The sequence below is a fragment of the Hypanus sabinus genome, unplaced genomic scaffold, assembly GCF_030144855.1.
Source record: "Hypanus sabinus isolate sHypSab1 unplaced genomic scaffold, sHypSab1.hap1 scaffold_485, whole genome shotgun sequence".
Lineage (NCBI taxonomy): Eukaryota > Metazoa > Chordata > Chondrichthyes > Myliobatiformes > Dasyatidae > Hypanus > Hypanus sabinus.
This window is the reverse complement of record NW_026781355.1, coordinates 132,161-141,600: the sequence shown is the minus strand read 5'-3', so window position 1 is coordinate 141,600 and position 9,440 is coordinate 132,161.

Genomic DNA, 9,440 nt, shown 5'->3' with positions numbered 1-9,440 from the left:
CATCCACCCCTAGGTTTGAAAGAGCCTAGTTTTGTTCCTATTTCCACACTCATGTAGACATATATCATTGCTAACCTGTTTGATATATCTGCATTTATAGCACTGTATTGCATAGTAACTAATAAACGCTATTGGTTAATAGCAATCCCAGACTCCAAAATGTGTTTCCATTTCTGCTGTTTCTTTAACCCGGCACGGGGTACGTACCAAAATTGGGGGCTCGTCCGGGATTTGAACAATTGTTTGGGGGCTTGTTCGAATTGATTTGGAGAAAATCCCTTACTTGATTTGGTTGTGTGGGAAAACAGCATAAATATATTTTGAGGGTTTTCTAGAAAGACCAGACCCTATGCCCTTAAAGAAAGCTAAAAAGGAAGTGCTGTGGGAAGTTGTTGATGCATTGAGACTGACAAAGGTCAAGAAGGGTATGACAAAGGCAGAAATTCAACCGAAAATAGCTGAAAATGATGTCTTGGCAAAGGAATTTGATGAGGAGGCGTTAGAGGGCTTTCCTATAGGGAAAGGGGAAGTCCAGGTACATCTGAAGTTAGAGGAGCTTAAGTAAGAGGCTGAAGAAGCAGAAAAGTAGAGAAAAGAAGCAGAAAGACAGAGACAGTTCCAGAGAGAGAGAAATGGCAACATGCAGAGCACGTGGCATACCGTGGGGAGAGGTTTAATGTCAGTTGAGAATTAAATTGGTACCTCCATTTGAGGAAACATTAATTGATAAGTACCTCCTGCACTTTGAAAAAGTGGCCATAAATCAGCACTGGCCATGAGATAAGTGGGCTGTGTTGTTTCAAAGTGTATTAAGGGGAAGGCTCAATGAACATATTTGGTGTTGTCCACAGCAGACGCATATGATTATGATGAAGTGAAAGGTGTTATACTTAAGGCTTATGAGTTGGTTCCAGAGGCATATTGACAAAAGTTCAGAGATTTGAGGAAGCAATGGAACCAAACCTTTGTGGAGTTTGCCTATGAGAAATGTGTGTACTTTGATCATTGGTGCACTTCAGAAGAGATGGGTGAGGATGTTGGCAAATTGAGGGGGTTGGTTTTGATTGAAGAATTTAAAAATTGTGTCACTGACAACATAAGAACATACCTGAATGAGAAAGAGGCTAAGACCCTGTCAGAATCTGCTAAGTTAGCAGACGAGTATGCTTTAACCCACAAGGTAGAGTTTTTCCCGAGCAACAGCTATCAAAAGGGTAACAGGGATAACAGAGATAGCCCACCGACAAAGCCAGAAAGTAAGCTGGGGACTAGCAACAAAGGTAAGGAGGAAGAGAAGCAGTCGGGAGAAAAGTTGCCCAGTTTAACGTGTTTCCATTGTGGGAAGCCCGCTCATGTAGTGTCTAGGTGTTTCACTCAAAAAACAGATAAGGGAAAAGGAAAGGCGACAACCCCAAATGCCTGTATCAAGCCGGTTAAAATACCACTGAGGAAGGAGGGGTCAGGCCGAGTTCAAGAAGGAAGCGAGAGATTTATTTCCAATGGGTTTGTGTCTGTAAAGGAGGGGTTAACCCCAGTTCCAATGAGAAACTGGAGAGATACTGGAGCTTTTTAGTCATTAATCTTAAAGAGTGTTTTGGAATTTGGTGTTGAGATGGAGACTGGTGAAGTGAATGTTATCAAAGGTATTGGAAAAGGGACTGAGGCTATACCTTTGCATAAGATAATTCTGAAGTGCAACTTGGTATCCAGACCAGTCACAATAAGGGTGCAATCTGAACTACCAATAGACAATGTTGGGGGGACGTCACGTGATGACATAGGGTCGAGACGTTGGGAATCCAGCTCCCTCGTAAAAAGTAATGAAATAGGGTTTAAATGAAGAAGAAATTAATAAATATCTACTCGAAAGTATTTATAAGTAACTCAGGATTATTTTTTGATATGTCTCCTAAACCGAAACTGAAGAAAGCTACTACTTTGAAGACTACGCAAATCGGCGTGGAAAAAGGCCTAACTGTCTCGGCGAAGCCTTGGACTCCAGTTGGATCTCCTCCCGGTGAAGTGCATGGCACTTCTGATGATGCGGTACAGGAAATTACAGCAATGTCGGCGGTCTCTGAGAAGAAACGGCAAGAACAATGCACGCGCGAAGAAACAAATATGCATGAACAGATATTAACAAAACTACACATCCCAACTATGGCTGGAAGCGAATCGGAAGTGGAATCAGACTCTTTGGGAAATACAGTGGATGAAGAAGATGAAAAGAAGAAAGAGATTAAAGGAGACATAAGAGATATCCTGATATATATGATGAATGAATTAAAAGCTATAAGAACAGATATAAGAAGATGCAGAATACACTTGATAATGTGGTGGAAAATCAAAAGAAGATGGATAATAAAGTTAAAGAGATGGAAGTAAAAATGGAAAAAAACAGTGAAAGAATAGATCAGATAGAAGACAATAATCTTGCCTGGACATTAGAAAGAAAATGGATGTTGGAAAAAATAGATGCGCTTGAAAACTCTAGTAGACAAAATAATATTATAATTGTTGTTCTTATGGAAGGTACAGAGGGAGAAAATCCAATAAAATTCTTTCAAGAACAGATTCCGAAAATATTGGAAATGAAAGAAGGAAGACAAGTAATTGAAATTGAAAAAGCACATGGAGCTTTAAGACCAAGACCTCAACAAGATCAAAATCCAAGATCAATTTTGATAAAATGCTTAAGGTATCAAGATAAAGAAATAATCTTGAAGGCAGCTACTCAAGGTGCTAAAAAGAGAAATGGGCCATTGATAATAGAAGGGAAAAGAGTTTTTTTTTATCCAGACATAAGTTATGATCTTCTGAAGAGGTGAAAGGAATTTAATCCAGTGAAAAAATCTTTATGGGAAAAGGGCTATAAATTTTTATTGAGCTACCCAGCAAAATTGATAATTTTCCTGGATAACGAAGAAAGAAGAGTTTTTGTTGATTACCGGAAAGTGGAGAAATTTGTACAAGAATTACCTGATGTCCACGAAGAGGAGTAAAGAATTATAGAAATGAAGTGGACTAATGATGAAGACTGAAATAAGGTTGGACTTGATGGACATTTATAAGGAAAACAAAAATAGTTGAGGAGTATTAATTGGGAGTAGAGACATTAATTATTTTCTTTTTTTTCCTTCACTAATATATTTACTTTCTTTTTTTTTTGGCGGGGGAGCTGGAGGAGCTCCTGATCGATGGCTGCGAGTTTCACGTGTACAATCATGGCGATTACCATGACCCGTAAAATGGGGGGGGGGGGGGTGATGTTGTGTTCTTTTTATTCGCAACATTAATGGGGGGTATTTTGTTTTTTTGTCTTATATATTAGTTACCTTTTGTCTATTTTTCTTCTTTTTTGCCTGGATGGTTGGGGACAAACTCATAGCAACATGGAGAATTTCAAAGAGTTCCCAAGGTATTATGAATGATTAATTTACTTAATTTTTAAGTTTTAATGTTAATGGACAATGGACCTGTGAAAAGAAAATGTGTTTTGAAACAGAACATAAGAAATTAAAGAGAGATTGGTTTGGAAATGTCATTGCAGCTTCATTTAATTCAAAATCGAGAGGAGTTGCAATTTTGGTTAATAAAACTTTACCAATTAAAATACAAAATGTAGTAATTGATTCTGTGGGGAGATATGTGATTATACATTGTCAATTTTTTTCAGAATTATGGATTTTTATGAACATTTATGCACCAAATGAAAATGATGCAAAATTTATACAAGAAGTTTTTTTGAACTTGGCTGATGCACATGATAAAATATTAGTAGGTGGAGATTTTAATTTTTGTTTAGATCCAGTTTTGAATAGGTCAAATTAACTTGCTACAAAATCAAAAGTAATAAAACTAACTTTATCATTAATGAAAGATTTTAATCTGATTGATATATGGAGAAAAATTAATCCAAGGAGAAAGAGATTATTCATTTTATTCATATAGACATATAACTTACTCAAGGATTGATTTTTTTTTATTATCAAAAAATATTCAGGATAGAGTGAAAAGTGTGGAATATAAAGCAAGAATACTGTCAGATCATTCCCTCTTGATAATGACAATGATAATGATGGATAAGCAGGAATCGATCTATAGATGGAGATTTAATTCAATTTCAATAAAACGTCAAAATTTTTGTGATTTTATGAAAAAACAGATTCAACTTTTTTTGGATACAAATTTACATTCAGTTGAAGATAAAATTGTATTAGGGGAAGCAATGAAAGCATATTTAAGGTGTCAGATTATAAGTTCTGCATCTAAAATTAAGAAGGAATACATGGCAAAAATAGATCAATTGGAAAAAGATATCATAAAGTTAGAAAAGGAATCTCAAAGATATATGACAGAAGAAAAACGAAGACAACTTGTTAATAAAAAATTACAACATAATACACTCCAGACATATTGTACAGAAAAAGTAATTATGAGAACTAAACAGAAATATTATGAATTAGGTGAAAGATCCAATAAGATTCTTGCTTGGCAGTTGAAAACAGAACAGGCTTCTAAAATAATAAATGCAATTAGAACAAGTGTCATTAAGGTTACTTATAAACCTGTAGAAATTAATGAAATTTAAAAAAAATTATACTGAACTATATCAATCAGAATCACAAAATAAGATTGCTGAGATAGATAAATTTTTGTCACAAATAACCCTTGCAAATTTAAATTTGGAAGAACAGAAAGTGTATATAGGAGGTATATTGATGTTGTTTGATCACATAAAAATAAATATAACATATCAAACACCCTTTTCTGTTATTTTCTATTAAAGGCTTATTTACTAGAAAAGCTGGGTCAAACAATGTTGATGCCAAAACCTAGTGAAATAGAAATATTAATTCAAAAAGGAAAAATTAAAAAAATTAACTTTTGTATGTACAATTTGATTCAAAAACAGTCAATTGAATCTGGAATTCATAAATCAAGACAAAAATGGGAATCTGATTTGAATGTTAAAATTGATGGAAAAAGTTGGTCAAGATTATGTACTGATAGTATGATAAATAAATGTTTGACTTAGATTAATACAATATAATTTTTTACATCAATTATATATAACACCACAGAAAATAAATAGATTAAATTCAAATATGTCTGACCAATGTTTTCGATGTAATCAAGAAACTGGTACTTTTTTACATTCTACTTGGTCTTGTTTTAAAATTCAATCATTTTGGATAAATCTAAGACTTTTATTGGAACAAGTTACTGGAGTACAACTCCCACATAGTCCAATATTATTTTTATTAGGAGATATTGAAGGGACAAGACGGACATTTAAATTGAATAAGTATCAGAAAAAATTTATAAAAATTGCATTGGCAGTAGCTAAAAAAGTTATCGCAGTTACTTGGAAATCTGATCTATATTTAACTATGGATCGTTGGAATAATGAAATATATAGTCGTATTCCTCTTGAAAAAATTACATATAATCTAAGAAATGAATATGATATATTTTTGAAAATTTGGCTCCCATACCTACAAAAGATGGGCTTAAATATATAGGTCCTTTGAAGATGAAATTATAAATTAATTGGGGAAAGTAAAAATAAATATTAAAATTATTTTGAACTCCATGGAGCATGTGGGGATCCTCCGATATCCAGGCAATCCTTCTCTTCTTTTTTTCTTTAGATAAGGGTTAAAGGGGGGAGGGTTAAAGGGAGGGGGGAGGATTAATATTATTTTTCTTTTTCTTACTAATTTTTCATTACATTTATTCTTTGTAATTTTCTAAAAATTTAATAAATAAATGTAACACTTGCCCAACAAGCTGGTATATGTCTAGGGGAAAAGGAGATCCAGCCACACACCAACCCCACCTCCCGTACACGCAGGTGCTGTGAGAATCAAGTTTATGCCTTGCGCCGGCCCACAGTATCAAACCCACAACAAATACCGTTATGAAATACACTTTAAAGAGTTTACTAAAATTAAAAGAGTACTAGGCAATACAATATATATGCAAGGGAAAAAAACAAAAAGGCGCCAACTTATCAAAGTTCAGTCAGTTTAGTGCACATCGTTGGAGCTCAAACATCGAACTATTCGAACCCTCGTCGCTTGCCTCCGACCTCCACGTCATCGCACCGAGGACCACCCCCGGTGGTCTTCCGAGCAGTACAGCGCACGTCCACCTTCCTCGGCATCTTCCTCCCGACTCTCCACCAAAAGCCTGCGAAAACCCCCTCCCCCAAGTTCCCAGCCTCACAAGACTAAGTAACATTCCCCATTGGTTAACAAATGAATACAATTATCATATCAGCAAGTATAAAGCAAAACAACTGCGAGAGAAACACTTATCAGACAAAGAAGCATTCCTACTCTTAACAAAAAAAAAACATTTTGAGTAATATACACAGGGCATTGTACATTCTCTCCCCACCAGCAAATGTCATGCCCTCATGGCATTACCAGAGTTCCCTAACGCTTCTTGCAACACACAAAACCCACCCCAGGTGCAGAAAACTGTGACATAACTACCCAGAGCAGTAGACAATAGACAATAGGTGCAGAAGTAGACCATTCGGCCCCTCGAGTCTACACCGCCATTCTGAGATCATGGCTGATCATTCACTATCAATACCCAGTCCATGCCTTGTCCCCATATCCCTTGATTCCCCTATCCATCAGATATCTATCTAGCTCCTTCTTGAAAGCATCCAGAGAATTGGCCTCCACCGCCTTCCGAGGCAGTGCATTCCACACCTCCACAACTCTCTGGGAGAAGAAGCTCTTCCTCAACTCTGTTTTAAATAACTGACCTCTTATTCTCAATCCATGCCCTCTGGTACTGGACTCTCCCAACATCTGGAACATATTTCCTGCCTCAATCCTATCAAATACTTTAATTATCTTAAACGTTTCAATCAGATCCCCTCTCAATCTCCTCAATTCCAGCGTGTACAAGCCCAATCTCTCTGCGTAAGACAGCCCTGCCATCCCAGGAATCAACCTAGTCAATCTACGCTGCACTTCCTCAATTGCCAGAATGTCCTTCCTTAAACCTGGAGACCAAAACTGTACACAATATTCCAGGTGTGGTCTCACCAGGGCCCTGTACAAATGCAAAAGGACATCCTTGCTCTTGTACTCAATTCCCCTTGTAACAAAGGCCAACATTCCATTTGCCCTCTTCACTGCCTGTTGCACTTGCTCATTCACCTTCATTGACTGGTGAACTAGGACTCCTAGGTCTCTTTGCATTTCTCCCTTACCTAACTCTACACTCTGCCCTCTTGTTCCTGCTTCCAATTGGATAGCTTCACAATTATTCACATTGAATGACATCTGCCAAGTATCTGCCCACTCACCCAGCCTATCCAAGTTTCCCTGTATTCTCCTAACGTCCTCTTCGCATGTCACACTGCCACCCAGTTTAGTATCGTCAGCAAACTTGCTGATATAGTTTTCAATGCCCTCATCTAAATCGTTGACATAAATTGTAAAGAACTGTGGTCCCAATACAGAGCCCTGTGGTACCCCACTAGTCACCCCAAACCAGTCCGAGAAACACCCATTCACTGCTACCCTTTGCTTTCTATCTGCCAACCAGTTTTCTATCCATGTTGAAATCCTGCCCCCAACGCCATGAGCTCTGATTTTACTCACCAATCTCCTATGTGGCACCTTATCGAATGCCTTCTGAAAATCTAGGTACACAACATCCACTGGCTTACCCTCGACTAACATCCTTGTTACACCCTCAAAAAACTCCAACAGATTAGTCAAGCATGATTTGCCCTTGGTAAATCCATGCTGGCTCGGCCTAATCCTATTTCTGCCATCAAGATGTGCCACTATTTCGTCCTCTATAATGGACTCAAGCATCTTCCCCACGACTGACGTTAGGCTAATAGGACAATAGTTCTCCGTTTTCTCCTTCCCTCCCTTCTTGAAAAGTGGGATAACATTAGCCACTCTCCAATCTTCAGGAACTGATCCTGAATCTAAGGAACATTGGAAAATGATTACCAATGCATCCGTAATTTCCTGAGCCACCTCTTTTAGAACCCTCGGATGCAGACCATCTGGACCCAGGGATTTATTAGCCTTCAGTCCTACCAGTCTACTCATCACAGTTTCTTTCCTAATGTCAATCTGTCTCAGTTCCTCTGATATCTTATGACCCTGGCCCATCCATACATCTGGGAGATTGCTTGTGTCCTCCCTGGTGAAGACAGATCTAAAGTACGCATTAAATTTGTTGCCATTTCCCTGTTTCCCATAACAATTTCTCCCAATTCATTCTTCAAGGGGCCAACATTGTTCTTAACTATCTTCTTTCTCTTCACATAGCTAAAAAAGCTTTTGCTATCCCCTTTTATATTCCTGGCTAGACTGAGCTCATACCTGATTTTTTCTCTCCGTACTGCTTTTTTAGTTAAGATCTGCTGTTCCTTAAAACCTTCCCAATCATCTGTATTCCCACTCATCTTAGCCCTGTCATACTTCTTTTTCTTTAATGCTATACAATCTCTGACTTCCTTTGTCAACCACTGTGGCCCCTTCCCCCTCTTTGAATCCTTCCTTCTCATTGGAATGAACTGCTTTTGCATCTTTTGTATTATGCCCAAGAATATCTGCCCCTGCTGATCCACTGTCTTTCCTGCCAGGGCATCCACCCATTTAACTTTGGCCAGCTCTTCCCTCATGGCTCCGTAGTCTCCTTTATTTAATTGCAACACTGACACCTCTGATCTGCCCTTATCCCTCTCAAATTGTAGATAAAAACTTATCATGTTATGATCTCTACTGCCTAATGGCTCCTTTACTTCAAGATCACTTATCAATTCCTGTTCATTACACATCACCAAGTCCAAAATAGCCTCGTTCCTGATTGGCTCAAGCACAAGCTGTTCCAAAAATACATCCCTGAGACACTCCACAAACTCCCTATCCTGGGGTCCAGCACCTACCTGATTCTCCCAGTTCACCTGCATGTTGAAATCTCCCATAACAACTGCATTACCTTTAGCACATGCCAATGTTAACTCCCTAATCAACGTGTACCCAATATCCACGCTACTGTTTGGGGGTCTGTACACAACACCCATTAGGGTCTTTTTACCCTTAATGTTCCTCAGCTCAATCCACACAGACTCTACTTCCCCTGTTCCCAAGTCACCTCTTGCTAAGGACTGAATCTCATTCCTCACCAACAGGGCCACCCCACCCCCTCTTCCCATATTTCTGTCTCTACGATAGCACGTATACCCTGGTACACTCAATTCCCAGGCCTGATCCCCTTGCAGCCTTGTCTCCGTTATCCCAACAATATCGTAGTTCCCCATTTTCATCTGAGCTTCAAGCTCATCTGTCTTATTTCTGACACTACACGCATTCAAGTATAGAATTCTTAGCCCATTCCTCCTTTCTTTGCTTAAAACATAGTCTACTGTACCTAACCCAGCTCCTTGA